Source organism: Humulus lupulus, chromosome X, assembly GCF_963169125.1.
Source record: "Humulus lupulus chromosome X, drHumLupu1.1, whole genome shotgun sequence".
Taxonomy (NCBI): Eukaryota; Viridiplantae; Streptophyta; class Magnoliopsida; order Rosales; family Cannabaceae; genus Humulus; species Humulus lupulus.
Window position 1 is genome coordinate 57,642,206 of NC_084802.1, and position 20,564 is coordinate 57,662,769.

At 33.9% G+C, this 20,564-nt stretch overlaps 1 long non-coding RNA gene across 4 annotated transcripts; it reads left to right on the forward strand.

Moving 5' to 3' along the window:
• The first annotated feature begins 18,019 nt into the window (after nucleotides 1-18,019).
• LOC133804212 (uncharacterized) lies at nucleotides 18,020-19,854 on the forward strand. 4 transcript variants are annotated; one of them, XR_009878363.1, is made up of 3 exons: nucleotides 18,075-18,503; nucleotides 19,163-19,230; nucleotides 19,553-19,854. It is a non-coding gene; the product is annotated as an uncharacterized LOC133804212 (long non-coding RNA). The 4 variants fall into 4 exon arrangements; XR_009878361.1 differs by having other exon boundaries at nucleotides 18,020-18,503; nucleotides 19,163-19,854; XR_009878362.1 differs by having other exon boundaries at nucleotides 18,020-18,503; nucleotides 19,176-19,854.
• The last annotated feature ends 710 nt before the right edge of the window (nucleotides 19,855-20,564 follow it).

Sequence of the window (20,564 nt, forward strand, 5' to 3'; positions counted from 1 at the left end):
ACTAGAACTAGGGTGGAGTTTCTAGTAGGCTTAATAGTCAGTGGATACTTGGAATTATTATTGTATACAGGAACAAGAACGACGGTTAAGGAAATCCCAGATGAAAGGAATTAAAGGCAAGTCTTGATTGAGTTAGCTAAGGATTCTACAGTGTTACGTATAAGTTTATCGTGATATAAGGACCAAATCTGGACTCTGGTGGACACCGAAATTACATGGAAATTCTGGATGAATCTCATACTACTCTCTTGGTCTTCTCGCCCAGACATTATGAAAAGGTATAATAATTTGAAGGTTTTGTATTGGAGGCCTAGGTAGAGAGGAATATAATGAATGAGGAACAAAATTCTTAACCTGATAGCAGTTCGTGATAGGCATCGCAGCCTTTGAGTATGTTATAATGAGAATAAGGAAATATCGTGATAGGTATCGCAGAGAGACTGCCAAGACGGTTGGGTCATCATGGATCAGCATCTGGGGAGAACTTGCTTTTATCAGTAAGGATAATTTAAACAGCTGACCAGTATTCAGAACTTCGAGCGAGATGGGTGGTAAGCCTCCATGGAATTCAGAGTTAATTTCATTGAACAAGGACTTTATCTTACTCTCAGGTCTTGGGAGGATTAAGAAAGGCGATGAACAGATAATCGGAATCTGATGAGTTTTATTATTTACAGACTAATGGTAAATCAAAGAGAAAGGGAGTTATCCAGTTATTGGAAGAACACTTGATAAAATGGAATATAAGAAGGATTGTATATCATCCCTTCGTTGGAATGAGATAAGTGATATGTTGTATTTGGATCTGGAGGTAGATCAGGGGATCATTGAGATTATTAAAAGATTAGAGCATGGGTTGGAGAAACCCATGTGTTGATTGATAAGGATCTACAGATAAAGATGAAGATAATCCATGTGGAGTGACCGGTTCAATCATGGGATTGAAAGAATGAGATTCTGGGGAATAAGATTGTACCTCGAGTTAAGGTAACACACTAGAAATGGTAGGGTCAAGGAATGACCGGGATAGCTGGAATCAATTATGTGGAAGTGGTGTTCCGGGTAGTTCAGATAAAACTTCGAGGACGAAATTTCTGTAAGGAGGGGATAGTTGTAACGACCCAAATTCCCTAATAAGGTTTAGGACCTTGATTAGGAGGCCGGGAGGGCCATAATTGATTTATTGTGCTATTATATGATTATATGCATGATTATGTGGGTCATATTATTATATGATGATAAAGGCATGCATGGGGCTATATACTCTGCTGTGAGGGTAATATGGTAATTTGGCTCATTGAGAGCGTAATTGCATACTTGCGTATATATTGGTAAGCTAAATTTGAGACCACATTATTATGTGGATATATCTGTGATCTACGACTTGAGACGATCCTAGTGAGCAAATTAGCGAAAAAGTCATGGCGGGGATTTATACCCGGCTCGGGGTGAGCCTAGGGGTATAAACGGGAATTCAGTGAGCATATTGGAGTCTATTTTTTTTAACATCAAGGAATATATTTGGAGATTAGTTAGGTATCGGGAATTAAGTGGTAAATATTTAAGACACTTGAGGAATTAGTGGGAATCGGGAGCAATGACTAAAATGCCCTTAGAATGTTTAAAGGTTTAGTTATTATTGGGAGGGCAAGGTGGTCATTTGGCTTACTTAAGGTTAGGCTATGTTCTGCTTTTTGATGTTAGTGGAGGTTGTAGATAAACTTAGAAACTTAAGGAAAAGAAAAGAAGAAGGAAAGAAAGGAAAACAGAACACTTAGATATCTCACTCTCTCTCATTCGGCTGGGGCATCTCTTCACCATTTCTTGTGGGCTTTGGAGCTGGAATTCTAGAGCAAGCTCAGGAATGGAGCTTGGGGCTAGGGACTTTAGTGAAGCTTGAAGAACTAGCAGAATTAAGCCAGTCAATTGAGGTAAGTTTTAAGGTTTTCTGATGTGAATTTCTGGGTTTTAATGAGATAGTTTTTAAGTTTGAGTTTTGGATGAATAAAGGGATATGAACCTGAGGAGTTGAAGGGCTTGAAGCTGGTTGGATGCTAGAACGATTCTACAGCTGAGGTAAGGATTAATTTGAAGTTTGATGGTTGAATTTGAGAGTTTTCATGGCTGGTTTTGAGTTTGTGGGTTTGAAATTTCAGAAGTTGGAGTTGGGATTTTGGTGAGTCTTAGGCTGGATTTTCGGTTGGGTTGTGTTGTCTAAATCATTATAATGTTGTTATTATTAATTGGTTTTGAGTTGGGGGCTTTAGGATGGTTTTAGGTGAGGTTTAGAGATTGAAAATGGTGGTTATTTTTCTGGGTTCGAAGGGTCGGGCCGCGGCATGGTTCTTGGTGAGCCACGGCCCTTCGATGTTGTGGCATGCTGAGGAAGGAGGGCGGGCCGCGGCATGGTCCAAGCAATGCCGCGGCCCTTACCTGTTTTTGTGCCCATGGAGGGTTCTGTCAGGGGCCATGCCGCGGCATGGATGGCCCATGCCGCGGCGCTTAAGGGATTTTGGGATTTTGAGAATTTAGGCTTGGGAATTTAACCTAGGGTGCTCGGGGTTGAGTCTTTTACTATATTTGGTGAAGTTCAATGTTCCGAGGACTAGAACTTGGTTTAGAAGCTCATTTAAGATTGTTAATGGTAACCTTTATCTTGGTTGTGACTAGGTGCTAAGCTAGGGCTCGGGGATCGGATCGCGCTCAAGGAACATCGCTTATAACTAGCTCGTTTGAAAGCCAAAGGTAAGAAAGCTGCACCTGATTATGTGGCTAGGTTGGGACTAAGTGTTCCCTATGTTTGTATGCATTGTTATGTGAATGTGATTAACCATGTGGACACGATGGGACTAAGAGCTCCCTATATTTGTATATCATGTCATGAGATGGTATTATTATGCCATGGGACATGCGATAACCGGCCTAAGAGTGTCGGAATCAATACTTGCGCACAGGGCGCGGCTCAGCCACTGGTAGCTGAGGCAGCTTATCTATCACTGAGCTCGGTTAAGCTGGCCGGAGTCAGTGAGTATTACACTGGGGGTGGCCCAAGAGAGCCGAAGACAGTGTGCTAAATAGAGGGTGCGACTAAGGGCACTAACCCTGAATATCATGTGATGATGTGATAATCTTTTGATTATGATCGTGAGTATTGTGCTTTGAACATGATTTGTTGGCTGTTTGGATGACAAACTACGAATCTGTTGTATGTTATCACTGATTAAATAAATGTTATGAAATGTTGAATTCCTGGTTGTGCATTGTGGGATATTTGATAAATGATGTTGATCTTGCTATATTATCATACTTTCTTGCTGGGCCTTGGCTCACGGGTGCTACGTGGTGCAGGTAAAGGCAAGGGTAGGTTGAATCGACCATGAGTTGGAGAGCTCTGGGGGCGAGGTGTACATCGTCAGTTGCTCGGCCGCCACGGTCGAGAAATTGTACAGGAACGGAAACCTAAAATGTATATTTTGCCATTAGAGTGGCTTGAACTATTTGTAATTTCTAGAATTTATTGTAACTAAGACATCTAAACCCTATTTTGAGTCTCCAAGTATTAAACCGTCATTTTTAATGAGAATAGCCTGTTTGTGACCAAAATCTTTTTATTCCTACTCTGATAATGGTATAGAGTCTACACTTTGTCTGAATGACTTGATTAGCAAGTCTTGCACTATTTTAAACACACAGTGTAACGGTCTTGGTTATCCAGGGCGTTACATAATCATTTTCTCTTTCACAATTAAACTTTGAGATTGCGATTGCCCAAAAACAAGGTCTACAAATTAAATCATTATTCAGTCTCAACCTATATAAGGCTATTTGGAATGAAACGATACAACCCATCAAATCTAAATCCTTTTGAGTGTCATGGAAAAATACTTAACTCCTATTGTCTCTTTAAACACCTAACATGGTTGTGAATATGGAATTATGTTTGTGATTATATTAGTCCATACAAAAAGTCAATATCTCTCCCACTTGGACCAATATAATAAACAACCACCATATTAAACTTCATTATCTAATAGGCAGTCAAATAAATCATGTATAATATCATACCGATAGGATACATATATTAAACATAATTTGGCCTGGAAGATATCCAAATATAATAACAACCATTAAAATAACATGCATGCAATGCAACCATTGAGACTATATATATACGTCCCATTTTGTACTTGTCACTTCGTCAAACAATGCATATAAGAAGTGATTGCACGTCATTATGCATGTTTGGATTAATTATTTAGGTGTTTCATTGACTTCAATAAAACTAAAATTGTTGCCTAAATATAACTTAGCTATCCTCAAATTTGTAGCAACAACGACATGATATTGAGTACACATGCGTTATTCCATTTAATTTGGATTCATCATGTTTACGAACATCTCCAAGTAATACGCTTATTACCTCGAAATAGATAATGATCACATATCTATTGTCGTATTCATTCAAAATTTGTCCACTTATGATCTATGTCATTTCTTGAGCCTTAAGTATAAGAAAACCGCAATAGATGATTCACTAGTTCCACTGAAACTATCTTAGGGCATAAAATCAATGCAATAGTCACCTGAACTCATCATTATTGAAAAACGTAAAAGTTTTACTTCAATACCTTAAGAGATTCCTAAGCGATCTCATCCTCAAAAAGTTGTCATAGAAGGATCGATTAACACATATATACCTCACTACAGCCAACTAGCACCCATCTCAATATTCTCAATCTCCCACTGATCATGGAGTAACTTGGCATCTATTTAAACAATGCGACTTCAAGATTTATTAATTTTAGGCCTAGTCCATCTTTACAATGAGATATCGTTATGTCAAAACATATTATTGTCCCATCTAATAACTAAACAGTAGAGATTTTAGGATTGCTTGAAGCTAAGAGAAAATATCAATGAGCAGTGCCACTATGCATGTGAAAACAAGGATCACGCTATTTGCTCGTTTTCTCAGTTTTCCAAATGATCTATCAACAGAAACGATCATGTCATGCTAGAGTCGTTCTAAAAAAACATATGACTCTTATGCAGGTAAGGATAACCACTTCACATGTCACAACCAAATTCATTAATCCACTACCGATAGGGTAGAAAAGATTGTGCAGTTCATGACATCCAATGTGTTTCTTTCACCATCTAAGCATCCTACCCAACAATAAAATTATTGATAGGATGACTAAATTGCATGTATGGATCTTAATATTTATTGTGATTAGAACAAATGTGAATTTAATCAGCGATAATCACAATCACGATATGAATATCCATAGAACATTCAATTACATGTTCTTCATAGATTATAATCTCATAATCATCAAATAATCCCAACTAAGCATCCATAAATGTCAAAGAATCCTTTTTTTTTTTTTAAAAACATAAATCAAATAGGTAATAATTCTGTAAATAAACCAAATATATGCCAACAATAATCCATTCATAATCATGAATCCTCAAAAAACAAATTATAAGGCATATGTACAAAATTTGGTATAACATATTGCTCGATTATTGGGTCTTATGTGAGATTATAATTTTAAACTCCATAATTTGACATGTTTAGACTCACGATAGGCAAGCACATAAACATTCAAATTGTATTAATCTCACAATTATTATGAATGACAAATTGACATGCTTAAACTCATGATAGGTGAGTACATAAGCACTCATTTAATGTTACAACAACATAATCATATTTGCACATAATGCCAAGTATTTTAAAACAAAACATTAGGCATAAATTTCAAATAAATATAATCATGTTTATAATTAATAAATGATATAAGATAAATTGTGAGATAATAATTTTAATTTAATTTAATTGTGTGATTATGTGTCAATTAATCGTTAACATTGATCAAACCCAAAATATAATTGCACAATTAAGTGAGAAAATAAAAAAAATACTAAATGGTGAAAAATTGGTCCCAAAACGACCCTGCACGCGCCCCCACGCGCCATAAATGTTCAGTTTTTTTTTTTTTAAATAGGCCAAAAACGACATGTCGTTTTCCTCATGGCTGAGGAAAAACGACGTGTCGTTTCCCCTTTGTTACTTGCGATTATTAGCATAAAAATGACATGTCGTTTTCTTCAGTAATGAGAAAACGACGTGTCGTTTGAAGCATCAGAAATGGCCCATTAAATCTAATAAACGACATGTCGTTTTTCCATTGGCTGGGGTCGAACGACATGTCGTTTGGGGTTGTCCCTGACCTCTGAACCGGGTCAACCCGACCCAATTCGAACCCGCGACTCTGACCCTGTCGGATTTTGGCCTCCGGTACTCCATTTTTAACGTCGTTTGAGGGGTTTTCATGCCCAAGCTATTACCAACGTTTCTCAAGCTCCAAAACAGCCAATAAAAGCCCAAAGAATTCTATTTCAGATCAAAATATGAAAGCCATTTTCATGCTTGAAAAAAATCGGAGTTCTCCCATTCTTGCTTGTAATAATGCAACAAAATAACAAAATACTTTTACCCAATTTGTTTCAACAACCCAAGAATAATAGACCCAAAGAATGTTCGAAAAAATTCAAAATTAAAATTTTTACATATGGGTCTCTCACAAAACCGTGGGTATGGAAATATTTTGGAGAAAAATAGAAAAAATATATATATATATATAATTAAATAGATTTAAGCCTTAAAATCAGATGACCTGGCTCTTGGTACCAATTGTTGAAATTAATTGAGCATCAAACAATAATCAAGAATAGATCAAACATACTCATGCTCAATATTGCACAATGAAATCATCTTATTTAAGGCATCAAACATAACTTTGTGGTCAAGTCTATGAACCATCATTCTCCATGATTATGCTCATCACATTTCACCCACCTACACATCAAAGATCAAAGGTGTGTTTGGGGTGTAGATGAACACTACTCTCTTTCTCTCCTTTTCCTCTGAACTCCCATTGTCCACACACACATTATAAAAAGGTGTAACCCCTTTTATAAAACATAATGGGCTTATTGGGCCTAGAAACCCAATGAGAGGATTAGTTGTCCTGGCCCAATGGGCTGGCCTAAAGACATTGAGAGTGTGTCCATGGGCCCCGAGCGTGTTAGTATATTATGTCCATTCCATTATGGCCCGATGGTAATAGCATGCAATACCGATTATATAGTTATTCTTACATGCTAATCACGACACTACGTGAGCAACGTATAATTATGTCAGTCCATATAAAATATTCTAACAAAAAAGACAGTAATCTAGCTAGTTTCTTTTTTTTATTATTATTATTAGTTAGCTACTTATAAACCAAAAGTTTGGTTTCCACTACTCATTCTATTTTTAAAAAATACACACAACTTCACATTAAAGAACATATTCATCAAAAAAAAACCCACAAATAACCATGACGTGATAAAAAGATATTTGGTGCCATAGCTTAGATGGTTCGGAGTGAAGAAACAAATGTACATGCATAAAGAAATGGGTAAGTTCTAAACTAATCACAACCAAGGAAAAGAGAAGAACTAATTTTTTTTCAAACAACATTACTAAAACTCTTCAATCGTCTATTGTATTACAAACGAAAAAAAAATAGAAAATGGAAAAATTCCATGACAAAGTACATACCCTAACTCGACATTTATTAGCTCAGAAGTCTAATGATGCTCTCAAGCTCTATTTCTAGGTACCGAGTGTAAAACTCCTCAAGCCTCAACCGGAGTATATTGAAATGGAAAAAAAATAGGGAAGATGAAGGTAGAGAAATGGTTGAGTTTGGAAGAAATGAGCAGAGAGAGGAGGTGGAGAAGATGAACATTTAGGTTGAGTTTGTAAAGTAACCAGTTGAGTGTAACCGATTACATTTTTAAAAGTAATGATTAAAAGCTTACACTACCCCTACAATATAGCCTGCAAACTGATTGTCATTTGTCAATTACTTTGCTTTTCTCATTTTACGTGAAATGCATATGATGTCTTCTCTTCTTTCTTTATGTTATGCTCTATTTATATAACAATACTAAGAATACCTAGCCCTAATTTAATTGGGCCTATATGTGGGCCACATTCCATTTGGACTGTGGTTGGCGACAACTACAGGCTGTGGGCCTTATGATATTTTATCTTTATAACATACTATTTGTTGGGCCTTTATCATACTATTTTATGTAGTATACAATTATACCACAAAACTAAATATGATTAAATTAATTTTCAATAAAAAAATATTTTCACAAAATTATTAAGATAATTTTATTTGCCATTAAATATTATTTCATAAATAATATTTTAAATATTGTTTCACAAATAATATTAATTTGTGAGATTAATAATAATACTTTATTATTTTCAATTATTTCCTTTTAATACCGAAATCCTTCCTCTATGTTATCGAACTAGTACGGGGACAGTATGAACCCGTAGTTCTAAGCTCTAATAATTTAATTAATTTCACTAACTCTTAGTTCCATTAATTAATTTATTAACTGTGAATTATTCCACTATAAATTCATAGTTGAACTCTCAAAATTATAGTCGTATATTATTAGAAGCTATAACTATAAAACCATCTTTTAACTTAGTCATTCCATGAGTTATGAACCTCTGCTAGTTGTTCATAATTAAAGCTAGGTCTTAATGTCTGTTAACCTCTCTAATTATATTTTTATCAATTAGTTTCATTGATCCTTTAATGAACATCATTCAATAAATTTAATTATAGAATGAAATTTCTGTTCTCTAATAGAAATTGAGCGCTCTATGTTCAAGCTCTGAATCAACACTAAAATGAACAACTAATCTACTTTCATTTAAGTAAGGAGCATATTCCATAAATGTGAATTGTGTTCCCAGCCACTTGTAGTTCTATGACTCCAAAATATCAAGAATTCGAACATGGAAATACTGAACTTACCCGATAAGTCAAAAGTCATAAAAGCACAAATAGGAGTTCATTACTTACTTCTGGATTGAGTTCAAGACTCAAACGACCATCGATCGATGAATGTTGAACTTCTATATTTTAACAGAGATTATCATAAGTTATTTCTTTCATTGTGTCCTAGTCCAATTCAATCTATATTGTATACGGTACATCTATCTTTTTATGTCGCTACATTTAACAGTAGGAATAGCCTGGTCTGTCTTAAACAAAAGAAAGATCGTACTCATAATCTTTATTAAATAAAGCTCTCACTTCATTAAGCGATTACAAACAATTTTTATAGGAAGATTTACACTCACCCACATTATATTGTAATTAATTACTAATTTATTATACATATTTTAATATACCTACATTATAATATTAATTAACCTAAATAGCAAATATTTCATATTTATTTATCATTTTATTGTACTCCTTATTTTCTTAATTCAATAAGGTGTTTATTACTTGCCATTTTGATACAACTTTTTTATTTCCTTATTTTCTTGGCCTTTTTGTGATCGAATCACTTTACACTACTACAAAACTAGGCTTTCCCGATGCTCAACCACGACAGTCAACTCTGTTGACTGTTGTAATTGCTTAGCGCGACTCTACGCCGACAGTTAAAAACTGTAGGTATAGAAATCAATGACGACAGTTAATAACTGTCACTGTTGCTTTTGACTGTCGTTATTGACCCCAACGCCGACAGTTAATTCGAGATCGATCCCGACAGTAAAAAACTGTTGTAGTTGACCCCAACACCGACAGTTAATTCGAGATCGATCCCGATAGTTAAAAATTGTTGTAGTTGACCTCAACGCCGACACTTAATAAAATCTCAATACCGACAGTTATAAAATGTCGTCGAAATTCAAATAAAAAAATCTAAAAATATAATTAATAAATAATTTAATTTTAAAAATAAACTATTTTTTTTAAATATATATTTATTAAAAACTTTTAAAACTAATTTTTTTTCTAAATTTTTCATATTATTAACTTTTGTATTTATAATAATTTTTATATTAAATTTTAAATTTAATTATATAATGGGATAATAGATGGATTTATGTCTCAAATTATGTATTATTTCTTGGAATAATTAATATGTGACATTAAAATTTAGAAATGGAGAATAGAATGAATTTAAAAAGTTTTACTTTTGTTAAATTGTATTATTATTTATTGAGAAATAAATAATAAGAAATCTTTAAATTTGATAAATAATATTTATCAAGAATTAAAGATTTATATTTTAAATTATTAGAATCAAAATAAAAGAAATTTTGATCACCTCATCCGGATATTATTATTGGAAATAAATATCAAGATGCTTTTAATTTGAATAAAAAAGAAATTGTGTTAATTAAAAATGAATTTATATATTAAAAGCTGGTTGATTCAAAGCTGGTTTCTTTCATGGCTTTAAATTGGTCTACAAGTAGCGTTAACATGCTAATAATTTACCTAGTAACATTTTTTTTTGTTAAATTTCCTTTTGATTTTGGAAAATGGAACAATGAATGTAATGATAAATTTCTAGTTTGAAAATTTTGATTTATTGATTTTGTTTTGATATAAAGTATTATAGAGAAAAATTAGTTCATTGGAATTTTTTATTATGGAAAAATATTAAAAAAAAATTATTTAGTTCTTATTATTTGTAATTGTTGCATAATGATTATTGCCAAGATCTAAGAAGTGAGCATAAGAAACGAGCAAGCTTATCATTGTCTTGATTTTACATTTAATAATAAAATATACAAAACATTACATTCAACATAATAGAGAGGCTAAACTTCTTTGGTATAGTATTACATGCAAAACATTATATTTTTATGTATAGTATTTTCACTATTATTTTATTTTATAATATAATGTTTTAGATTAAATAAATGTGACAAAGAGTGTCACATATTGAAACATATAATAGAGAGTTACAATATTTAGATATATGAGATATGAGTAATGATATGTGCACCCAAAATATACACCAAACATTACACGCAGTGACGTGTCACTATTTTTTAAAATAGTAGGTCACAATTTTAATAAATGTGATTAGCTAGGCTAAACTGCCACATCACTGTGTGTCATATTTGGGTGCATATTTTGGGTGGACATATCATTACTCATGAGATATATCCAAATAATGTAACATATTTGGTGTTACAAATTTGTAACTTCCAAATATTACCCTTTATTGTGTAAATTTGGTGTTACACAATGTTGAGATGAATTTCATAAAGCCATATGTAAAATGGCTGTTAGAGATATGATTTTAACCCCAATAATGTGTTTTGGAAGTTACAAAATCATTTGGGAGGGTTTGGAACCGTTTGGAAAAATAGCACGTTTTTAAGTGCTGAAAATGGTCAGTGGCCGCGACCAGTGGGACAGAGAGTAGTTGCCGCAGCCACTAATGTCTCTGGCAGCGGCCACAGTCCAAAACTGACCATTTTTTCAGTTTTTTCAATCTTTGTTGAACGGCTCAAAAAACCCAAATAACTCCCAAATCTCATTTTTAATTCCATATTAATCCAATTAAATATTGGTAACAACCTGGTGAAATTTGAAATTCAAAGGGTGTCTCTAAACTCTATAAATAGGAGCCTATAGCTCACTTGTAAGACACAATGTTTCTATCCATTAGAGCACTTGGCTAGAAACACCTTGAAGCTTGATAATTCCAGAAAGCATTTCCTATAATCTGTGAGAGAACCTTTAGTGCTTGAGTTAGGGGGAAATAAGCTTTTGGACAAATGTTTCAAACCTTGTTCAAGTTGGTGATCCCCGACACTCTTCACTTTGGTAGTGTGAGTGAGAGTTGTTTCTATTTAGTTTGTTTGTTCTTTCTTTCTATTCTATTTCTATTCATCTTCATACTCTTTTCTTTTGTTTATTTGTATTTTTTGTTTTGAGTTGTAATCTTCTTTTTTTTATTTCAAACACTTTTACTTTACTTGTAATATTTTGCTTTGAGTTGTATTTTTCACTATTCTATTCTTCTTCTCTCCTTCTTGTTCTTTAGTTTATTTGTATTTTCAGTTATAGAGTTGTAACATTATTCAGTCAATCAATATTTATTTGTAATATATTGTCTAGAGTTGTAATATTCTTACCTATTTCCATTGAGGCAATCTATTTTTTCCTAACATTCAAAAGTTTATCCCTTTGTTTGTTTCAATGGAAGGTGAGACCATCAAAATCATGAATCAAGACCTAGTGAGGTTGGATAGGTTTGATGGGTCCAATTTCACTAGGTGGCAAGACAAGGTGAGATTCCTTTTGACCACTCACAAAATCGCCTATATTCTAGAATCTACTCTAGAACCTCTCCCAACGCCATCCGACAAGGACACTCCCTAGGAGGTGGAGAAAAGAAGGAAGAGGGAGGAGGACAATCTCCTTTGTAGGGGTCATATCCTCAATGCCCTTTCTGATAGGCTCTATTACCTCTACACCGAGACCAAATTGGGCAAGGAGTTATGAGATGCACTTGAGAAAAAGTTCAAGGCGAAAGAGGAAGGTACCAAAAAGTTTTTGATATCTCAGTACTTTGATTTCAAATTTTTTGGTGATAAACCTATTCTTCCTCAAATTCATGAATTGCAAATAATTGTTAACAAACTGAAAGTTTTAAAGATTGAGCATCCCGACGCCTTTCAAGTTGGTGTTATAGTGGCTAAATTACCACCAAATTGGAAGAGCTATAGGAAAAGAATCCTTCATAAAAATGAGGATTATTCTTTGGAGGAAATCCAAAAGCATATTCGAATCGAAGACTAATTGATATGTAGAGATAAACTTGTGGAGGGGTCTAATGGAGAGACTTCCAAAGAAAATTCGGTGCCACAACCAAAACATCACAAAAACAAAGGGAAAAAGGGTAACGAGAAACCTTTGGGTCCAAAAACCAACCCAAACAAGTTTAAGGGCGAGAAAGGCCCTTGCTTTGTGTGTGGGAAAAATGGTGACTATGCTAGAGAGTGTAGGCATAGAAAAGACCAACAAGGACCTAAGGTGAACGTAACTCAAGAGGAAAACATAGTTGCTACCCTTAGTGAGGTGAATGCGATCCAAGGCAAGGTGAAAGGGTGGTGGTATGATACATGTGCCACCGTCCATGTCACCTATGATAAATCATTGTTCAAGACCTTTGAAGAGTCAAAGGGCAACCATGAGATTCAAATGGGCAATGAGGGCAAATCCAAGGTACTTGGCAAATGTACCATTGAAGTCTTTTTCACCTCGGCAACAAAGTTACATTAGTGAATGTACTTTATGTTCCCGAAATGAGTAGAAACTTGGTAAATGGTGATTTGCTTGGCAAGCCCGGCATTAAAGCCGTTTTTGAGTCCGGTAAACTTATACTTACCAAATCAAATGTATTTTTGGGAAAAGGGTGCTCTTGTGAGGGTATAGTTAAATTGTGCACCAATGATGTAACTTTCAATGTTATCAATAAAAATGCTAATTCCGCCTATATTGTTGAGTATGATTCTTCATTTTTGTGGCATCTTACACTATCGCATATAAGTTTTTCAACCATGAAAAGAGTAGTAAAATGTGTTATGATTGCATGCAATATTAAAAACTATGGTAAATGTGAAACATGTGTTAAGGCAAAAATGATTAAGAACCCATTTCCTAGTGTAGAAAGATCATCTAATTTACTAGATTTAATTCATAGTGATCTTTGTGAATTAAATGGTATTTTAACTAGAGGTGGTAAAATGTATTTTCTTACTTTTATAGATGATTTTAGTAAATATACCTATGTGTTTCTTATAAAGCATAAAGATGAAACTTTTGATGCTTTTAAATTGTGTAAATTAGAAGTTGAAAATCAACTAAATAAAAAGATTAATGTGCTAAAAACCGATAGAGGAGGAAAGCACTTCTCCAATAAATTCAATACATTTTGTGAAGAAAATGGTATAATTCATGAGTGCACTGCACCTTATACACCACAACACAATAGTGTTGCCAAAAGGAAAAATAGGACTTATCTAGAGATGATAAATTCTATGTTGGTGTTTTCTAAGTTGAACTTCAACTTATGGGGTGAAGCGCTTTTAACCGCTTGTCATATTCTTAATCGAATACTGATGAAGAAAAAAGAGATATCTCCATATGAGTTGTGGAAAGGAAGAAAACCCAACATAGGGTACTTCAAAGTTTGGGGGTGTCTTGCATATTGCAAGAAAAACGAACCTAATAGAATAAAGTTAGGTTCAAGAGCCATAAAATGTGCTTTTGTTTGTTATGCCAACAATAGTAAAGTTTATAGGCTATTAGACTTAGAGTCTAATATTGTGATTGAATCTAGAGAAGTTGAATTTTTTGAGAATATGTTATGTGACAACAATTCTCAAGCTTCAACATCTCTAAAGGAGAATTTGTTATATGAGAACAATTCTCAAGCTTCTACATCCAAAGTTGATTCTCAAGAGGAGAATTCTCAAAAGGATGTAAAGCAACCCTTCGAACCTAGAAGAAGTCAAAGGCTTAAAAATCATAAAAGTTTAGTAGTGGATGAGATAGAATCTCAACGAATTTCATTCTACATGGTAGAAGGAAATAGAGAGGAAGTTATTAGGAAAATTCCTATTGTACTTCTCGTTGAGGATGATCCTAAGACTTATACAGAAGCTATGCAATATAGAGATAGTACATTTTGGAAAGAAGTCATCAATGATTAGATGGATTCCATTCTTTCCAATAACACTTGGGAATTGGTAGATCTCCTACCGGGGTCTAATCTAATTGGGTGTAAGTGGGTATTTAGGAGAAAATACCACACTGACGGCACTATCGAAACCTTTAAAGCTAGATTAGTAGCTAAAAGGTTTAGGCAAAAAGAGGGTATCGATTATTTCGATACCTATGCGCTTGTTGCAAGAACAACTTCTATAAGAATATTGTTCGCTTTAGCTTCTATACACAACTTGTATGTTCATCAAATGGATGTCAAAACGACATTCCTTAATGGTGACCTCAATGAGAAGGTCTATATGGAACAACCCGAAGGGTTTGTCCTACCAAAATATGAACATAAAGTATGTAGATTTGTAAAATCCTTGTATGGATTGAAACAATCTCCTAAGCAATGGCATGAGAAATTTGATCAAGCCATCATGTCTAATTGGTTTAGACATAACAATGGAGACAAGTGTTTGTATTCCAAAACTTGTAAGGGATATGTGATCATTGTTTGCTTTTATGTGGATGACATGCTTATTCTAAGTAATAGCATGAAAGGGATAGAAAAAACGAAGAGGTTTCTATCATCAATCTTCAAGATAAAAGATCTTGGAGAAGTTGATATCATACTTGGTATCAAAGTAAAGAAACATAGTGGGGGTTTTGCGTTAGGGCAAGCCCACTATGTTGAGAAAGTATTGAACAAATTTAACCATCTCAAGGTTAAAGATGCATATACTCCATTCGATCGTAGTCTAAAACTAGAGAAGAATGAAGGAAGAGCGGTGGCTCAATTGGAGTACGCTAGTGCTATAGGGAGTCTAATGTACATTGCCCAATGTACTAGACCTGATATAGCATTTGTGGTAAGTAAACTTAGTAGGTTTACCAGTAATCCAAGTGTGGATCACTGGAAGGCAATTGGAAGAGTCCTAGGTTATCTCAAGAAAACTAAAGGACTAAGCCTTCACTACTTCAAATTTCCTTCAATTTTAGAAGGATATACAGAAGCAAGTTGGATATCCAATCTTGGGGACAACTTGTCCACAACTGGTTGGGTATTTACACTTGGTGGAGGTGCAATTTCTTGGGGTTCCAAGAAACAAACATTTATATCTCATTCCACTATGGAAGCAGAGTTCATTGCTCTAGCTGTTACTGGCAAAGAGGCCGAATGGTTAAGGGATCTATTGATAGAGATTCCCCTAATCAAAGAGAATGTATCTACTATATCGATACATTGTGATAGCCAAGCGACATTGGCTAGAGCATACAGTGGAGTGTATAATGGGAAGTCTAGACATATTAGTCTAAGACATGGATATGTAAGAGAATTGATTCAAAGAGGAGTCATCTCAATATCCTATGTGAGAACAAGTGAAAATCTGGCGGATCCTTTCACTAAGCCACTAACGAGGGATTTAGTGGCTACATCATCTCGAGGGATGGGACTTAAACTCCCTAAAGAGATTCACGATTGATGGTAACCTATCTTAACACTAGTTATTCAACTTGTGTTAGATTCAATAGGTAACAACAAGTCAATCAAGTGAATATTAGTTGTACTCAAAATAAGTCTCATCTGAGATATTGAGTACTTGTGTGTTACCAAGTTGAGGCTTAAAACCGAAAGTTTTTTTAATAGAATTTAGTCTTGAGAAGACAAGTATTTTTAGTAACAAAATACTGTAAGAATGCTACTTATATGGACCTAGGGGTGGTGCTGCCTCTCATGAGAATTGGGAGTATTCTCAAGAACATCCATGAATGGAAAATGCACATGGCTATTAACGGTGCAAAGTGAGACATAGAGGTCTCAAGTGAACATCGCAAAGTTGTGTGTGTTATCACCGATTTGTTATCATGAAAAGACGGTTCAATGCCTAGTGCAACCAAATTTTCGACAAATTTTGTGATAATTACACTATAGTAAAGTTCAAGTTGAAAAACACTTTGCTTTATGCACTAATGCAATGATTCCTATAAGAGAGGGTTCTTATTTAATCAAGTGGGGGATATGTTATATTTTAAAATATAACGATTGATTAAATAAGTGTTACAATATATAACTATTTAATCTAATGGGGGAATGTTATATTATTTTATAATATATTGTAATATTATATTATATTATAATATAATATTTTAGATTAAATAAATGTGACAAAGAGTGTCACATATTGTAATATATAATAGAGAGTTATAATATTTAGATATATGAGATATATCCAAATAATGTAACATATTTGGTGTTACGAATTTGTAACTTCCATATATTACCCTTTATTGTGTAAATATGGTGTTACACAATGTTTAGATGAATTTCATAAAGTCATATGTGAAATGGTTGTTTGAGATATGGTTTTAACCCCAATAATGTGTTTTGGGAGTTACAAAATCATTTGGGAGGGTTTGGAAAAACAACACGTTTTTAAGTGCTGAAAATGGTCAGTCGTCGTGGCCACTGAATGTTGTTGGTCGCGGCCAGTGGGACAGAGAGTAGTGGCCGCGACCATAGGCCAAAACTGACCATTTTTTCAGTTTTTTCAATCTTTGTTGAACGGCTCCCAAATAACTCCCAAATCTCATTTTTAATTTCATATTAATCCAATTAAACATTGGTAACAGCTATGGGGGTTGGTGGAATTTGAAATTCAAAGGGTGTCTCTAAACTCTATAAATAGGAGTCTATAGCTCACTTGAAAGACACAACATTTCTATCCATTAGAACACTTGGCTAGAAACACCTTGAGGCTTGATAATTCCAGAAAGCATTTCCCATAATCTGTGAGAGATCCCTTAGTGCTTGAGTTAGGGGGAAATAACCTTTTAGACAAAGGTTTCAAACCTTGTTCAAGTTGGTGATCCCCGACACTTTTCACTTTGGTAGTGTGAGTGAGAGTTGTTTCTATTTAGTTTGTTTGTTCTTTCTTTCTATTCTATTTCTCTTCATCTTCATATTCTTTTCTTTTGTTTATTTATGTTTCTTGTTTTGAGTTGTAATCTTCTTTTCTTTATTTCAAACACTTTTATTTTACTTGTAATATTTTGTTTTGAGTTGTATTTTTCACTATTATATTCTTCTTCTGGTCTTCTTGTTCTTTAGTTTATTTGTATTTTCAGTTATAGAGTTGTAACCTTATTCAATTAATCAATATTTATTTGTAATATATTGTCTAGAGTTGTAATATTCTTACCTCTTTCCATTGAGTGAATCTATTTCTTCCTAACATTCACTACTACAAAACACACTTTATAGGTCACCATTTTAGGACACACATTTAAATACGAGTTCTTAAAAATGTCAGTGAACTTATTAGGACACTCATGAAAATCCTGAAAAAATACATTTTAGGACACACAAGGAGTGTCCTAATTACTCTTGCAAATCCTAAAAAAATCTGAAGCCAGCCCAACTTGTTTTCTTAAAAAGACTAAAAAATAAAAGCCCAGCCCATATCTAATACTAACCCTGTCTCTGTACACATCTTTAACTCTCTCCCTCTCTTTCCACATTCAGTCGGCAACCTCCTTTTCCTTACTCACCCTTGCCCTCGCCCTCGCCGTCTCGACTCCCTCTTTATCTCTCGGCGATGCAGAAGCAACGACATGGTATCGCAACCAAGCAACGCTCTCTCTATTCATGCAGGTGGTTTGCCGATGTACGAGAACGACGGGGCTCAGTGAGGTATCTCACTCTCTCTCTCTCTTTCTCTAACACTTTGTCTCCCACTCTTTTTGTAGCTGCGGCGATGAGGTGGGAGTCATATGACTAGCAACGAACGAGTTGAGATGTGAGGCTGGGGGCAATGTCGAACCATGGGGCTACGGGGAGGGTTGGCGACGATGATGGAGCACAGACCAATGGGGATTTCTACGGTATCTCTTTCCTTTACACATCCAAAGTTTTTTTTTTTGTTTATGTATATATTTCTGTTTATGGGAGATTTTGTTGTGGTCGGTCCTTCGGAATTAAGGCTCTCTTTCTTTTCCAAATAAGGTTAGAGACGAAACAAATTGTTTAAGTTATAGGCTTTTCTGGTCCATATATTTTTAGCAGCTGTCTTTACCTACCCATCAATTGCTATATTATTATTATCATGAATTACTTTATTAGCATAGCTATATTATTTGTTTGCGGGTTCTTTTTGAGGCTCTAATGTATCAAACTGCCCCTGAACTTGCATTTTGCTTTAATTGAAGACAAATGGCGCAGAAATCCATAAAGTTTTTCTATTGCCTTTTATTATTGCTTTAATAGGACATGTATAATCCAGTTGAGTGGATCATGGTGTTAGAGTTAGAGTTTTACATGAGTGGAGGAGTGGGTTCAGTTATTGTTTTATGTATTCTTAATTTGACTAGTTATGCTCTATTATATAGATTTGATTTCTATTACATGTATAAGTATAATCCATTGCTGCTTAATGGCTAGTTTTGGTCATAAATTCTATGATTGGTCATAGAATAAAATGGCAGAAACAGGGTCATGCTTTTTGGTTTGATTTGGTCTCATTTACTTTTTCTTGATGTGTTAGCTCTGAGTAACAGGGTCGTGCTTTGTTTTGGATAAGAATCATTAAAGGTGTTTGTTGATTGAACCAAGGTATATTTATTAAAAAATGGTAGACAATGTTATTTGATTTATTACACAGGGTCATGACTTGGTTTTGTTTGATTAGTTTATCTTCTTTCCTATTATTGATCTATTTTTCTCAACTCTGTTTTGAGTTTTACATTAATGATTAGAATATGTGTAGTGATCTTTTTAAGAGCATGCTTGCTTGCTATATACAAACAGTAATATGTCAAGTAGGATTTGTTAATGATAAAATGATCCTATTTTCAGATCATTCTTGGATAACAGAAAGTTCTCTGTAAACTTGTAGTGTTTGGTTGTTTTGTTTTTCAATTGTACTTATTTTCAGGTACGTACGAGGTTGGTCGTTTGCTAGCTAATGAAAGCAACAATACTGCAAGATGTATTCAAAGGTGGAAGTTGAAGTCATATATTAATTGTTATGATTGTTCCTTTTTCATTTTGATGTGTATTTGTTGTGTAAATCTGAGTGAAATATTGTACATTATATATATATGTACATATATGATCAGCTTATTTAGTGTGGATAGAATATTTTTGGGTTAGTTTTTGTTGTTTGTAATTTTAAAATTGTTTAATTGGTCATATGTATTATTTTTATTTTATTGTTAACTTGGTGTTTGTTCTAAATTAGTGTATATGATTTTAGTACAATTATGAAGATAACATTTTCTTATTTTCTTTTGAATTTTGGTCATTTCTTGTATTCTTTATTGTCATTTCAATTTTTCTACATATAAAAACCAGTAAGAATATTTTTTTAAGAACTAGATTTAACATTAATATAAATTAACTTTTTAAAAATTAAAAAATAGAACTTTCATTATTTACTTTGTAAATCTAGTTATATATTTTTTTAGTGTTAAGACGATTATGTTTATAGACAAGGCTATATGATTTTTGAGTCAAGTAGTATTGTTATATTTGTTCCAAAATTTGTTTTATTAGATTTGTAAATACTTTGTATAAGTTTTGTTATTTTAATCTATATTTTTTTAGATTTGTATATAAATGTTTCATTTAAATCATAAATTTTTAATTTAAAATAAAAATAACTATTTTTTAAAAAAATTAAAATTTTTTTGTAAGCAACGACAACACCTAATAATTGTCGGCGTTGCCAGCAACAGCGACAAATAATAACTATCGGCGTTGCCAGCAACAATGACACATAATAACTGTCAGCGTTGCCCCACAACAGCGATAATTTTTAGCTGTCGGTGTTGCCAGCAACAATGACACCTAATAACTGTTGGTGTTGCCTGCAACAGTGACAATTTTTAACTGTCGGCGTAGCTACTCCTATGCTGGCATATGCAAATATGACAGTTAGTCGACTG